Source organism: Tauraco erythrolophus, chromosome 2 (assembly GCF_009769465.1).
Source record: "Tauraco erythrolophus isolate bTauEry1 chromosome 2, bTauEry1.pri, whole genome shotgun sequence".
Lineage (NCBI taxonomy): Eukaryota > Metazoa > Chordata > Aves > Musophagiformes > Musophagidae > Tauraco > Tauraco erythrolophus.
Window position 1 is genome coordinate 12,097,815 of NC_141466.1, and position 13,067 is coordinate 12,110,881.

The following is a 13,067-nucleotide window of genomic DNA, read 5'->3' on the forward strand; positions in this document are numbered from 1 at the left end:
CATGGAGCAGATGCTCCTGGAAACTATGCTAAGGCACACGGAAAATAAGGAGGTGATTGATGACAGTTAACACAGCTTCACTGGGGGAAAATCATGCCTGACAAATTTGCTGTCCTTCTATGACGGGGTTACAGTATTGGTGGATAAGGGAAGAGCAACTGATGTCATCTACCTGGACTTTTCCAAAGCATTTGACACTGTCCTGCAAGACATCCTTGTCTCTAAATTGGAGAGACATGGATGTGACTGATGGACCACTCGGTGGATGAGGAAATGGCTGGATGGTCACACTTAAAGAGTTGCAGTCAGCAGCTGGATGTCAAAGTGGAGATCAGTGATGAGTGGTGTTCCTCAGGGGTCAGTATTGAGACTGGTGCTTTTTAACATCTTTGTCAGTGACATGGACAGTGGGATTGAGTACACCCTCAGCAAGTATGTTGGAGGGAAGGGATGCCGTTCAGAGGGACATTGACAGGCTGGAGACATGGGCCTGTGCAAACTTCATGAAGTTCAACAAGGTTTAGTGCAAGGTCCTGCGCGTGGGTAGGCTCAATCCCAAGCACAAGTATAGGCTGGGTGGAGAATGGATTGAGAGCAGCCCTGAGGAAAAGGACTTGGGAGTGTTGGTTAATGAGAAGCTCAACATGATCTGGCAATGTGCGCTTGCAGCCCAGAAAGCCAACTGTATTCTGGGCTGCCTCCAAAGAAGTGTGGCCAGCAGGTCAAAGGAGGTGATTCTCTCTCTCTGTTCTGCTTTTGTGAGACCCCACCCGGAGTACTGTGTTCAGCTTTGGGGTCCCCAATATAAGAAGAACGTGGAGCTGTGGGTCCAGAGGAGGGCCATGAAGATGATCAGAGGGCTGGAGCATCTCTTCTGTGAAGACAGGCTGAGAGAGTTGGGACTTGTGCAAAGCTTTTGACACTGTCCCGCACGACATTCTTCTCTCTAAACTAGAGAGTCATGGGTTTGATGGATGGACCACTCGGTGGATAAGGAATTGGCTCAATGGCCGCACTCAGAGAGTAGTGGTCAACGGCTCAATGTCCAAGTGGAGACCGGTCACGAGTGGCGTCCCTCAGGGGTCCGTGTTGGGCCCGGCCCTCTTCAACATCTTTGTCGGTGACGTGGACAGTGGCATGGAGTGCACCCTCAGCAAGTTCGCCGATGACACCAAGCTGTGTGGTGCCGTCGACACGCTGGAAGGGAGGGATGCCATCCAGAGGGACCTCAACAGGCTGGAGAGGTGGGCCCGTACCAACCTCATGAAGTTTAACCAGGCCAAATGCAAGGTCCTACATCTGGGTCGTGGCAATCCCAGGCATAAATACAGACTGGGTGGTGAATGGATCGAGAGCAGCCCTGAGGAGAAGGACTTGGGAGTACTGGTGGACGAGAAGCTCAATATGAGCCGGCAATGTGCTCTTGCGGCCCAGAAGGCCAACCGCGTCCTGGGCTGCATCAAGAGGAGCGTGGCCAGCAGGTCGAGGGAGGTGATTCTCCCCCTCTACTCTGCCCTCGTGAGACCTCACTTGGAGTACTGCGTCCAGTTCTGGAGTCCCCAACATAAGAAGGACATGGACCAGTTGGAGAGGGTCCAGAGGAGGGCCACGAAGATGATAAGAGGGCTGGAGCACCTTTCCTATGAGGACAGGCTGAAAGAGTTGGGGCTGTTCAGCCTGGAGAAGAGGAGGCTCCGGGGTGACCTTATAGCGGTCTTCCAGTACCTCAAGGGGGCCTACAGGAAAGATGAGGAGAGGCTGTTCAGGAGGGCCAGTTATGATAGGACAAGGGGTAACGGTTTTAAAATAGAGGGAGGTAGGTTCAGGTTGGATATTAGGAAAAAATTTTTTACCATGAGAGTGGTAGAACACTGGAACAGGTTGCCCAGAGAGGTGGTGGATGCTCCATCCCTGGAGACGTTCAAGGCCAGGTTGGACAAGGCCCTGAGCAACCTGATCTAGTTGGAGATATCCCTGTTCCTTGCAGGGGGGTTGGACTAGATGACCTTTGAAGGTCCCTTCCAGCCCTAACCATTCTATGATTCTATGATTCTATGATTCTGTTCAGCCTAGAGGAGAGAAGGCTCTGGGAGACCTTCTAGCAGCTTTCCAGTACCTAAAGGCACCTACAAGAAAGCTGGAGAAGGACTAGTAGTGATATGACAAGGGCCAATGGCTTTAAAGTGAAAGAGGGTAGACTTCAATTAGATCTAAGGCAGAACTTCTTTACTCTGAGGGTGCTGAGGCACTGGAACAGATTGCCCAGAGAAGTTGTGATGGTGTCCCTGCCCATTGCAGGGGGGTTGGAACTAGACGATCTTTAAGGTCCATTCTAACCCAAACCATTCTATGATTCTATGATTTAATTTTGAATCAGAGAAAACCACAAGTAATTTGTCTAATTCACAAGTTTCATAGTGCTCCTATCTATCCAACACAATAATCTCAAGCTGTTTGGAAGTCCCAAGAGCAAAGTCTTGTACTTAACAGAGAGCAGAAAAGATGATGGTTTCATTGGACCTGATGAAAAAACTCTTTAGTGATCTTGGCAGGGTTTGGAAGACACTTGTAAAAGACATTTTCTGTCTCTGTTGATTTATGAGAGAGAAAAGAAGAGTTCATTTTGAAAGACCCTTCTTTTGTATATACAGAGAGAGATGTGCAACAAATGCATGTATGATGCTACTTAAAATTCCACATTTGGTACAATATCTTTCTTTCTATCCCACTCAGCTATGCAAAGGTCACAAATCTGACTGGCTGCAATTGCCCGTCTTGGTGAAGATCTGAACAGAGGAACTTGTCAGGACAGAAGACCAAACAGAGCTGATTTCTCCAGTACATGGCTGGGGATGAAGCGTATTAGTGACTACAGGAAGGAAATATCTTTTACTGACTCATTCTGTGCTGTGCCACTTCTATACGTGAATGAATAACTGCAGTCTAAAGGGCCGTTTCTTTTATGCATGGTAATTACATTTAATATTGCACATAGCTTGAAGCAGACTGATTAGCATAACAACTGTCTACATCTTTCTCCAAGGAGCAGTGGACACAGTGCTGTCTGCAGTATTTCTATGCATTGGTTCTTCAATAAAGCCTGGCTCCCCTTTAGTGTCTGTCACCAGTCCACATGCACTGAGAAGAAGACAGATTCAGATTAGCTAGAAAACAAACTCAAAAAATCTATCAATTTTGTCTCATCTCCATTGAAGAGACTCACCAGTAGGAAGCAAGCACGCAATACCTACACATAGACTATTTGTGGGCTTTCCATCTTTGTGAGAAAAATCCTCATCCTCTGAGTAATTGCATCAAAAAATAAAACAGAGGACTGGAAATGAAAATATTACAATCTGGAATGATTCATGGTGTATGGAGTTTTGCTTTGCCTACTTTCAGTGTGCTCAACTAGAGGGTGAGAGTGGAAGTGATCAAAACCTTTAGACACTGAGTTAATAGCCACTCCTATCTGGAGACACCCAGGGATCAATACTTACTGCACTAGCCTTTGTCAAAATGCTGTATGGCAGCTGAGTATTGCAACCAGTACTTAAATGAAGCAAGTGGAGCACAAACTGTTTCTCCTTACCTGACTGAAAAGTATCACTTGCACTGTAATTATGGCATAAAAAATCCTAATGACAATAATTAATGAACTCTCTTTCTAAGAAATAGCCTTAGGAGAGCATGACCAAGTATCTTGAAATGTATACCATTCTGCTCCGCCTTTATTAAATAACCTGAGGCAAGCTGTCAATGTATGTGAGCTCTATAAAGACGTTGCCTAGGACAGGATTTCATCATTTCAGTGTAGGGACAATGAACAGCATATAAAATAATATTAATGCAGTGGAAATATCCATGTTACATAGCTCCTTCTTAACAAGGATTACTTTTGCAATACTCAACGCTGTTGGCAACTGTAAACGCATCATAGGCTTAAAATTCCTGATGAGTGGGCAAAAAAGCCCCATTTTCTAAGTGAAGAGTCTATTGCAGTCAGCCTTGTAAAAGAAACCTTTTAGTGTCAGTGATAATGAAAATACTTGCTACCTATGACAGAGCTAAAATGGTGTCATGACCCGGCAATTTCTACTCGGTGCTGTCACATCCATGCATTGCACAGATCAGGATTGTCATCATGTAAATGTAATAGGATTCTTTATCCTGCATTGTTTGCTCAGCTGGGAACAGTAATTCTAAGTTTCCTGTAAGTTGTGAATAGCAGCAGGGGGCCATGAATAGCTTGGAAACCTATATTTTTCCATTTATTTTTTTTTAAATGCAAATTACACTAGTAAGTCAAAAAAATCACTTTTGTTAAAAATACATTCAGAATTAACAAATGCCAAAAAGAAAAAAAAGACACATTTGGATTGTATCTCTTGCCTTCTGAATATTTAAGTTTATAACAAAAGCCCAGCCTAGAAAAATAACATTCTTTACTGGATTTTGAGGAGGATACAGCTGTACAAATCAAAATTGTCATCCAGATATTCTCACATTACTGTGCTCTAAACTGCTTCCAGAAGAGATCTGTCCACTAATCATTTAGTTTAGTAGTCAACAGTCCTAATTTCTTTTTAGTGGTGGTGCTCTAACTGTAACTTAAGCAGGGTTATGAATACCAACTTCACATAGGTATGTATGTGTATATATATGTATACTGTGTGTATGTGAGTGTGTGTATATCTACTCTACATGTAACACATGAATACGCATTTATATCGTAATCGTTAATAGTCAGATGTGCTTCCTATTTCCTAAGCACTTTACAAACAGCAACAATTCAGACCTCACAAAAAGCCTGTGAGGCACATGTTATTCCCGTTTTATAGATGGGAAGACTAAGACACAGAGAAATTAAGGCCAAAATTTTCTAAATTAAAATCAGGCCTAAAAGCTACATGTAGACACTTCATTAAATTGTCTGACTTCTAAAATTGCTAACTACCAGTAACTGCCGTTCCATGGGAAATCACTGAAAGGCATGAAAAATTATCTTCTGAAAATTGGATTGCTGCTTAGGTGCCTAAACTGGTTTCTTTTCATGTTAAAAAATGATTTTTATAGAAATATGATTTTGATTAACTGGTATACAGGGAAAGCTAAAATACCCTGTTATGACATTTTCATTCCATTTAAACCTCTACATTGTGTTTAATACTGTACATCTGCTATATTTAATACTACATAAAAGTAGAAACTTTCAAAATTTTTCAGGTTATGGGAAATTTCAGCCTGGCACTTGCAAGTTGTGTGATTTTCCAGGGGGTGAAAAGCAGCTCTACTCAGAATGAACTCAGAATTTCAGGTAGCCAAGTCTGAAAACTTAAATTTGAGATCCAAATCAGCAAAGAAAGCTTTACGGGATCAGGCCTAGGGGACGTGCCTAATCCAAGCAGGAAATCCCTAGCAGGATCTGGGACTGGAGTCCTTGGCCACCTGAATCAGAATCTCCCCGGGTTATGTAGCCCCTGTCAATAGTCATTACTGTGTATTTTATATACATAGACATACACACACACATACACTTACATATATATATCTCTATATATATATATAAAAACCTCACTGAATAAATGCAAGTATAGTTCCTGAACATGTCCTGTATCTTGTTTTCACTGGTGAATGCCTGTTCCTCTGTCATTGTCCAGAGTTGCTGCTTGTGACACTGTACATCCATGCAGACACAGCAAAGGGCACTGGTTTGTACAGGGATGGATGAGTGGCGTGAGCGCACAGGCCGTGGGCCCGAGGGTTTGGCCAGCAAGGAAAAGGGAGTCACTCGGGGGCATCTCGAGCATTTCCAAGTGCTGACCTTCCCTCTTACCCTGAAAAGCTACGTGGTCACCTCAGGTGTGGCAGGGGCGTGCGTTTGCCTGTGCAGGGTCTGAGCAAAGAAACAATGACAATCCAAGTTTCTGAAAAGCCTGAGCAAAATATTGGGTTTCTCTTAATGAAAGTCACCTAAATGCTCAAAAATACAGATCAGATGTAGAACAAAACATATGTTCCTAGGAGTTCAGAGTATTTCATATACACATTGACCTACTAGCAAAATTCCCAAAGGCATCTTGTTGCCAACTACGTAACAGCACAGTTTTTTTTTTCAGCCACAATAATACAGGAAGATAAAATACACGTTCTAACACACAACAGATCCCCCAAATATACCACAAAAAGGTCTTCAATATTTCTTCAACTCAACTAGTCCCTCCCTGCCCTCCCCAGTTGAAACCAAAAAATAAAATATATGGATCCCTTATGGTGCAATTAGAAAAAAAAGCTCACTTACAGAGAGTTTTCAGTTGAAATTAGATATAAAAGAGTAAACGTAGCTAGTACATATTCAGTTGGCCTTTGTTGATAGAAATCTGCAGATGTCTCTGTAGTTAGTAAAAGACATTTAGAGATAGCTATAAAAGCACCTACAGTGCGATAAATAAAAACAGCGGGATTAAGAAGCACTGTTTCTGCTGCTTATTTCCAGTAGGTTCAATTATTAGTTTATGTTACCCCTTTCCCCACCCCGGCCCCCAGAAGGTCTCATTTCTTTTTTTTTTTTTTTTTAATCATTATAAACCGTTTGTTTCTTGACCACTGTGGAGCCTCAAAAGTAAAGCACTTCTCAGACAGCTGGCAGTTTTCTACTCGGTCGCTCTGGAGCCATGGAGCAGCAGAGCCTTATTCCCTGACATGAAAACAAAACAAAACCAAACGAAAGAAAACCACTGACTTAGAAATCGTTCAGAACTAACAGCAGCACGTTGAGCCTAAAGGATGTTCCTTCAGAAAGCTTGCACTGAGTTTCTCTGATGTGCAACGCGGTTGGGTTAAGGCAAGTATGAACTGTACAGCCTTCAGGGCAAACAACGCGCTGTCTATTGACTTCTGCTGCAAGGTCGTCCTGGTATTTTTAGTGTTGTGTTGACTAAGGAGACTTGACGCTGCCAGGAGTGCGGAGGGGGCTCCAAAAGCACCGAATTGGCTGGTTTCATCTCTTAATCCAGATGGGCCACGCTGGCGGTGGCCAGGGCGGGAAAGAGCCAGCAGTTGGCTCTGACGTCTCCTCTCTGGTCCTCTGGTTCTGGGAGACAGGAGGTCCAAGGTGGAGGTCCAGGCCATCTCCCTTAGTACCGGTTAGAAAGAGGGGCTGAAGGTGTCAGGTTTTTTTTTTTTTGTCTCGCTGTTCAATCAGCTTTTTTTTTTTTTTAGCTCAAAAACTGGATTTTTGTTTCCTCTTTGAAGAACCAGGAGGCCATCCTGAAACAATTTCTTTGACAGGTCCTCCAGCTTGTGTGAATAGTCCCCATGTTTACTTTGACCTAGAAGAAAGACAGAAAAGAGCGATACTTATAATCCACCATATGTCTATCTGATCACTGCCCTGCTGCTCTGCTGCCCTTTCGCAAGCAAGCCTAAGCTTCCAACCAGGGACAGTTCAGCTACACGTGGGATGAAGAGGATAGAAAGACAAAGTGTTTGCTCAGGCGATTGCTTGGCTCTCTCTGGAACATTGTCAGAGAAGTCAGCACAGGTTTTCTAAACCATTCTAGGCAGGAGTGATATTTGATTATAATCTTATCTATATATCCATGGGTCAGCTGGAAGATGACCTGACCTATAATAATCGACCAGAAACATAGCTATCTTTGTAAAAGCAAGAAGTGACACAGTATGAGGAGAGAAGGGCTGAGTGGCAGGTGCCTGGGAAAGCCACACGAGGCTCGCTTGCAAAGCAGAGCGTGTGTGTGAGTGTCACAGCCCTGTACTGCTGAACAGCGCTGTCCCAAACCCGTGTTTTGTAACTCCAGCTTTCAGTTTAAAACAGACAAGATGTTGCTGGTTTCTAGACAAAGCTTAGCTGGTAGTTTATTCAAATGAAATGTCTGAATGTCTGGATTCCACAAATACGAGGAGACAATAACGCAGCAGATTTGTACTGCACGGACTTGCTGAGTGTCACAGTGGTTGTACTCTGGGTGCTGTTTGTTGTGTCTTGCTTACATTTCATTTATACTTCAAGTGAATGGTAAAGTATATACCTTCCTTATATTCAATTATCTAGACAAATACCTGCAGCCTTAGGCTAGGAGACCATGACCAGCATAATGCACATGTAAATACAGTGGAGAGAAAAGATGAGACCAAGTCATTAACCTCTCCCACATTCCTCCATTCCCAAGTTTTTGACTTAAAATCCCCCTAACATTTGGTGGAAGGTAGTATCCCATTAGCCAGAAGCTGTTACAAGCATCTTCTAGTGAAAAGCAATGCCTACCAACAGAATACACTGAAGTGGCCATATATCCATACACACATAGATATAAAGAGGTCTGTGTGCATATAGTTATGTTTCTATGCATATATAGTATGTGTGTATATATATATGTACACATACAATGCAAAGATTTTCAGACTTCACAGAATATGAGGAAAGTAAGCTTCACGTGTGGCTGAACTGCTTTTGAGTAATTTCTCCAGTTATTAGGCATCAGCATCAGACATGCATGCTTTTTCTTTGCTTCACTTCTTTTTTTGAGCAAACAAGTTTATTGTGAAAAATGTAAAGTGAAATCTCTCTCTGCTCCTTCCTTCCTCCCTCTTGTTTTCAGAGCAGTGATCATGCAGTGCAGTCTTGTTTCACAGCCATAGCTGTGTTTTTTTCACGTGCAGCAGAATCAGTGCCATAGAATGTTTAGTCACCTTCCTTGGTCACCTCCCAAGAGCAGAATTTTTTCTTGACAATTGATTTCCACCATCTTATTGTGTTCTTGTCCCATGGTCTGGAAATGAGCACTGGCATCTCCCACACAGAATGCCAGGAAGCTGCTTTTTAGGACATCAGCTGTGGTCACACTGCAAGGAGGTACATGAGCATCGGTTCTGTCCCATTCTGTTTAAAAAGCATATTCGTTTTGAAGGGACTGTCTGGGCTTCTTGGCTTGTACAGCATAGAGCACACTGTTGGCACTTAAATAATAAAAAAAGCCATTTATAACAGGTAGATAAATGTCATGATAAGAATCCTCCCCCAAAACACCAGTGTTTCATATAAAAACATAATTTTAAATGTAATATATTTTTCTCTCTAAAAAATAAGCTGATTTAAATTAAATATGAAATTGGAAGAGATGATAAGGAGAGTTGTGACTGGAATTCAAAGCCTAAAATATAGATAAAAGAAACAAAGTGAGCTTGAATCTAATAATTCTACACTATTTAAGGAAACAGTAGCCAGAGACAGAAACCTTAATTTACTATCTACAGATAACGCTTCTTTTTCATAAATCAATATTATTTTTTTCATTCAGTATCCTGTTCATTTATGGTAGTTTTGCATAACTGATGAAATTCCACGCAGACGTACTGTAAGCATCTAAAATTACTTCGATTGTTCTTATAAGTAGAGCTTGATTGATATCACAAATCAAAAGTAATAATTCTTTAGTTAAGAAAGTCCTGACACAATAAAAATGTAAACATGAGGAGCCTGAATAAATGAGTATAATTATTTAATTGAATGTGTAAGTTTGTGTAGGGTCAGTGTAACTTCCAAATTATGAAAATGGAGTGTTAAGTTTAGCACACAGGAGGAAACTGGTTGCAAAACAGTATGTCTTAACAGTTAGCAATTACTAAACCCAGCATTCCTTCAGGATAATAATTAAACTGTGACTGTATAAAACAGTTAAAATTGATTTAAAACACTTGGATGTGAATCTGTATGGCTTGAATTGAAATAAAAGTTTGTGTTGATGGAATTCTGTCATTGCAATCCACTAAATCAATTCACATCAGCAAGCAGTATGTGGATGATTACTGAGAGCTGCCACACAGCTCTCTAAGATTTGTACTACGTACTTGTATCACAGAATCACAGAATGTTAGGGATTGGAAGGGACCCCAAAGGATCATCTAGTCCAATCCCCCTGCCTGAGCAGGACCACCTAGATCAGATCACACAAGAATGCGTCCAGGCGGGTTTTGAACATCTCCAGAGAAGGAGACTCCACAACTTCTCTGGGCAGCATGTTCCAGTGTTCTTTCTGTTACTCTTACTGTGAAGAAGTTTTTCCTCATGTTTAAGCGGAATCTCCTATGTTTCAGCTTATATCCATTTCCCCTTGTCCTATCATTGGATGCCACCGAGAAGAGCCTGGCTCCATCCTCATGGCAGTCACCCTTTACATATTTATAAACATTAATGAGGTCCCCCCTCAGTCTCCTTTTCTCCAAGCTAAAGAGATGCAGTTCCTTCAGCCTTTCCTCATAAGGGAGATGCTCCACTCCCTTAATCATCTTTGTGGTATTTTTCTGTATACGAGCCAATCTGGTAAGAGTATGAGGGGTTCTCTGTGCTTATTACTGAAATACATGTTAAAAGTCACATTTTATCAGAATCAGTGCTATCATTAGAAGATGATACTGTTTTGGTAAGCTCTTTGAAGATGAGGCCATATGTTCTCCACTTTTGTAGCATGCCTAGCACACCAACAGGTGCTGCCACACCATAGACAACAAAAAGAGGTGCTATTGTGTCTTTGAAAATAGTTAGTAACCAGATGAATTAAAGGCAACTATCTCCTGTTTCTCATGTAAACTCAGAGCTCCACATGAGTTGCACTCGATGTGAGCCTGAATAGTAGAGGATGCGGAGGTGACAGCTAGCTGTCTTTCTAGTTTCTTCATCTTTTGCTGAAATTAGACAGGATGATGCTTAATATATCCTCCACTGCCTATGGATTCAAAGGCAGATTGTAGCAGTTGATAAAGTAGTGGAAATAGATATATGAATATAGCTATATGGATATGTATGGATATAGTTGTGTCCTGGATGGATATGATTATACCTTAGACAGTGGTGAAAGTATGGCAATGGACTCCATAAAGAAGGTCTATTCTTTCTATTCTATTCTATTCTATTCTATTCTATTCTATTCTATTCTATTCTATTCTATTCTATTCTATTCTATTCTATTCTATTCTATTCTATTCTTCTATCCTGTCCTGTCCTCTGCCTTTCTGTGTTAAATGATTCTTATCTTTTACTCATCCCTTAGAGATGATGAGCATTGTAAAGTGCAGGTGACACTGGCCAGCTAGTAATGTAAAGTCCTTTTTTTTTTTTTTCCTCCTTGAATACTATGGAGGCTAGCACTGATGTTTGGTCAACAAGATCTCTAGGGAACCAGAACCTTCTTCCCTACAAATAAAGCTTTAAAACATCGAGTTTGGCTTGCTGTTATGATATCAATGTGTTTTGATTTCCAGTACGTAATATTGTTGTAAATAGTGCTACAAGCAGATCAAATCATGGCTTGATTAATTTGACACTCGAATTTGTCACTCCACTACCTAATGGTCTGCCTACATTTACAGAGCAATTGCGGTGTGAATACATATGCATGTGTTCCTGGTAGGTCTCAGCTGTAAATAACAGAAAGGTATTCCTAAATGCTGTAAAAGCCTTTTAAAGACAGACTGTAGCAATTCTAGAGAACCTTGTCACATACTATATAGTCAGAGGGAAACACGAAGTGTCTTTATTTGACTGCGGCCAAGACATGGCAGTAGTTTTGTGGGTTGATTGGACAAAACGTCAGCTTACATACTGATTTCTGTCTCTCACGTAAGACAGCGAAATCACCTGTACACCAGTGAGAATGCAGCATTGAAATAAGGCAGAACACAGTTTACATGGATTAATCATATATCTCTTCATCTCGACTACAAGCTTAAAAATATTGCCTTCTTTTTTTCCACAGGTCTAGCTTTCTTTCCAGTCAGTATGAAGATGCTCAGCAAATGCAATCCACTGTTCTGGAAGAAACACTGAGAGCATAAAAAGAATGGGATAATATCTCAGCTAGAGAGCTCCATATGTTGATGACAAGGTATGGTATACTGAGAAAGAAATAGGATTAGAATTGTTCTAAGTGCCTATGAGCCACACATAATACTAGGAAGAAAATAACATTTTCTAAATGCACAGCACTGTGCCAAAAGTGCAGGTGAAAAATCTGCACTTGAGCGCAGACAGATGGGAAGCTGAAGTTAAGATGGCATTGGAGATATGCACTATTGTAATTTGAGATTATTAAAAAGCTCCTAGCAAAGCTCCCAAAGGGCCCAATCCTAAGCACTACCGCAGAATTGATTGTACCACTGATAAAAGAGTAAATGCCAGTTCCATGCAAAAATCCACTAATCCATTAGCAGACTTATTTCTACTAATCAGAAGAAACGAAATTACATTCAAGGGTCAATAGAAGTGTGTGTTGGGATGGATATTGTTTGCCTGTATTCAGATGTTCAAAAGAGAAGCAAAGGAAAAAAGTAAATGTGGCCTCTCAGTGAGCTGTTCTGTGCTGTGTAGCCCAGGTAATGGTAAATAAAAACCATTTCAAAAGGCTGCAGCAGTGAGGCAAGATTTATCAGGGCAGCCAGGACTGCTCTGAATTGCAGTTGGCATCAGTACAAGAAATATTTGGAGATGATTATTCCTAGACTGGTCTATGGTTGGATGTTACCTCTAGTGTGAATGTACTCCAGTTGTGTGTAGGTGCTGAGATTTGGTTACTCATTTAATCCCCAAATATATCAGGCTGCACTTCTAGGCAGTGGATGGAGTTGTCATTCTCACTAGTTAGGTAGGATACTGTCTTCTATCCAAACTGGCCTTATGTTGTTACATTTGTGTTTTGGGTTTGTGTGTGTGTGTGTCTGTGTGTGTGTGTGGTTTTGTTTTGTTTTTAATGTGGAGACTGGAAATAAGGTACAGAGGAGCCTCAGTGAACAGATGTGCTGGTAAGACAAATGCTAAATGCACCCACTAAATTAACAAGTTGCTGAAATTTGATAAAATTTAATAAAACCCACTTTTTTGCAACCAAGTTTTGTCGTATTTGACTATTTTTACTAAAGCGAATTTTCATAGTCATTGAGTGGAAACCGTTTGAATGAAAGTGGGGGAAAATCAAGCGGATGTTATTTAAACAACTGTGACACATTGTATCCTGCCATAAGAAATCATTATAATTCAACAGAAGAGTAATGAT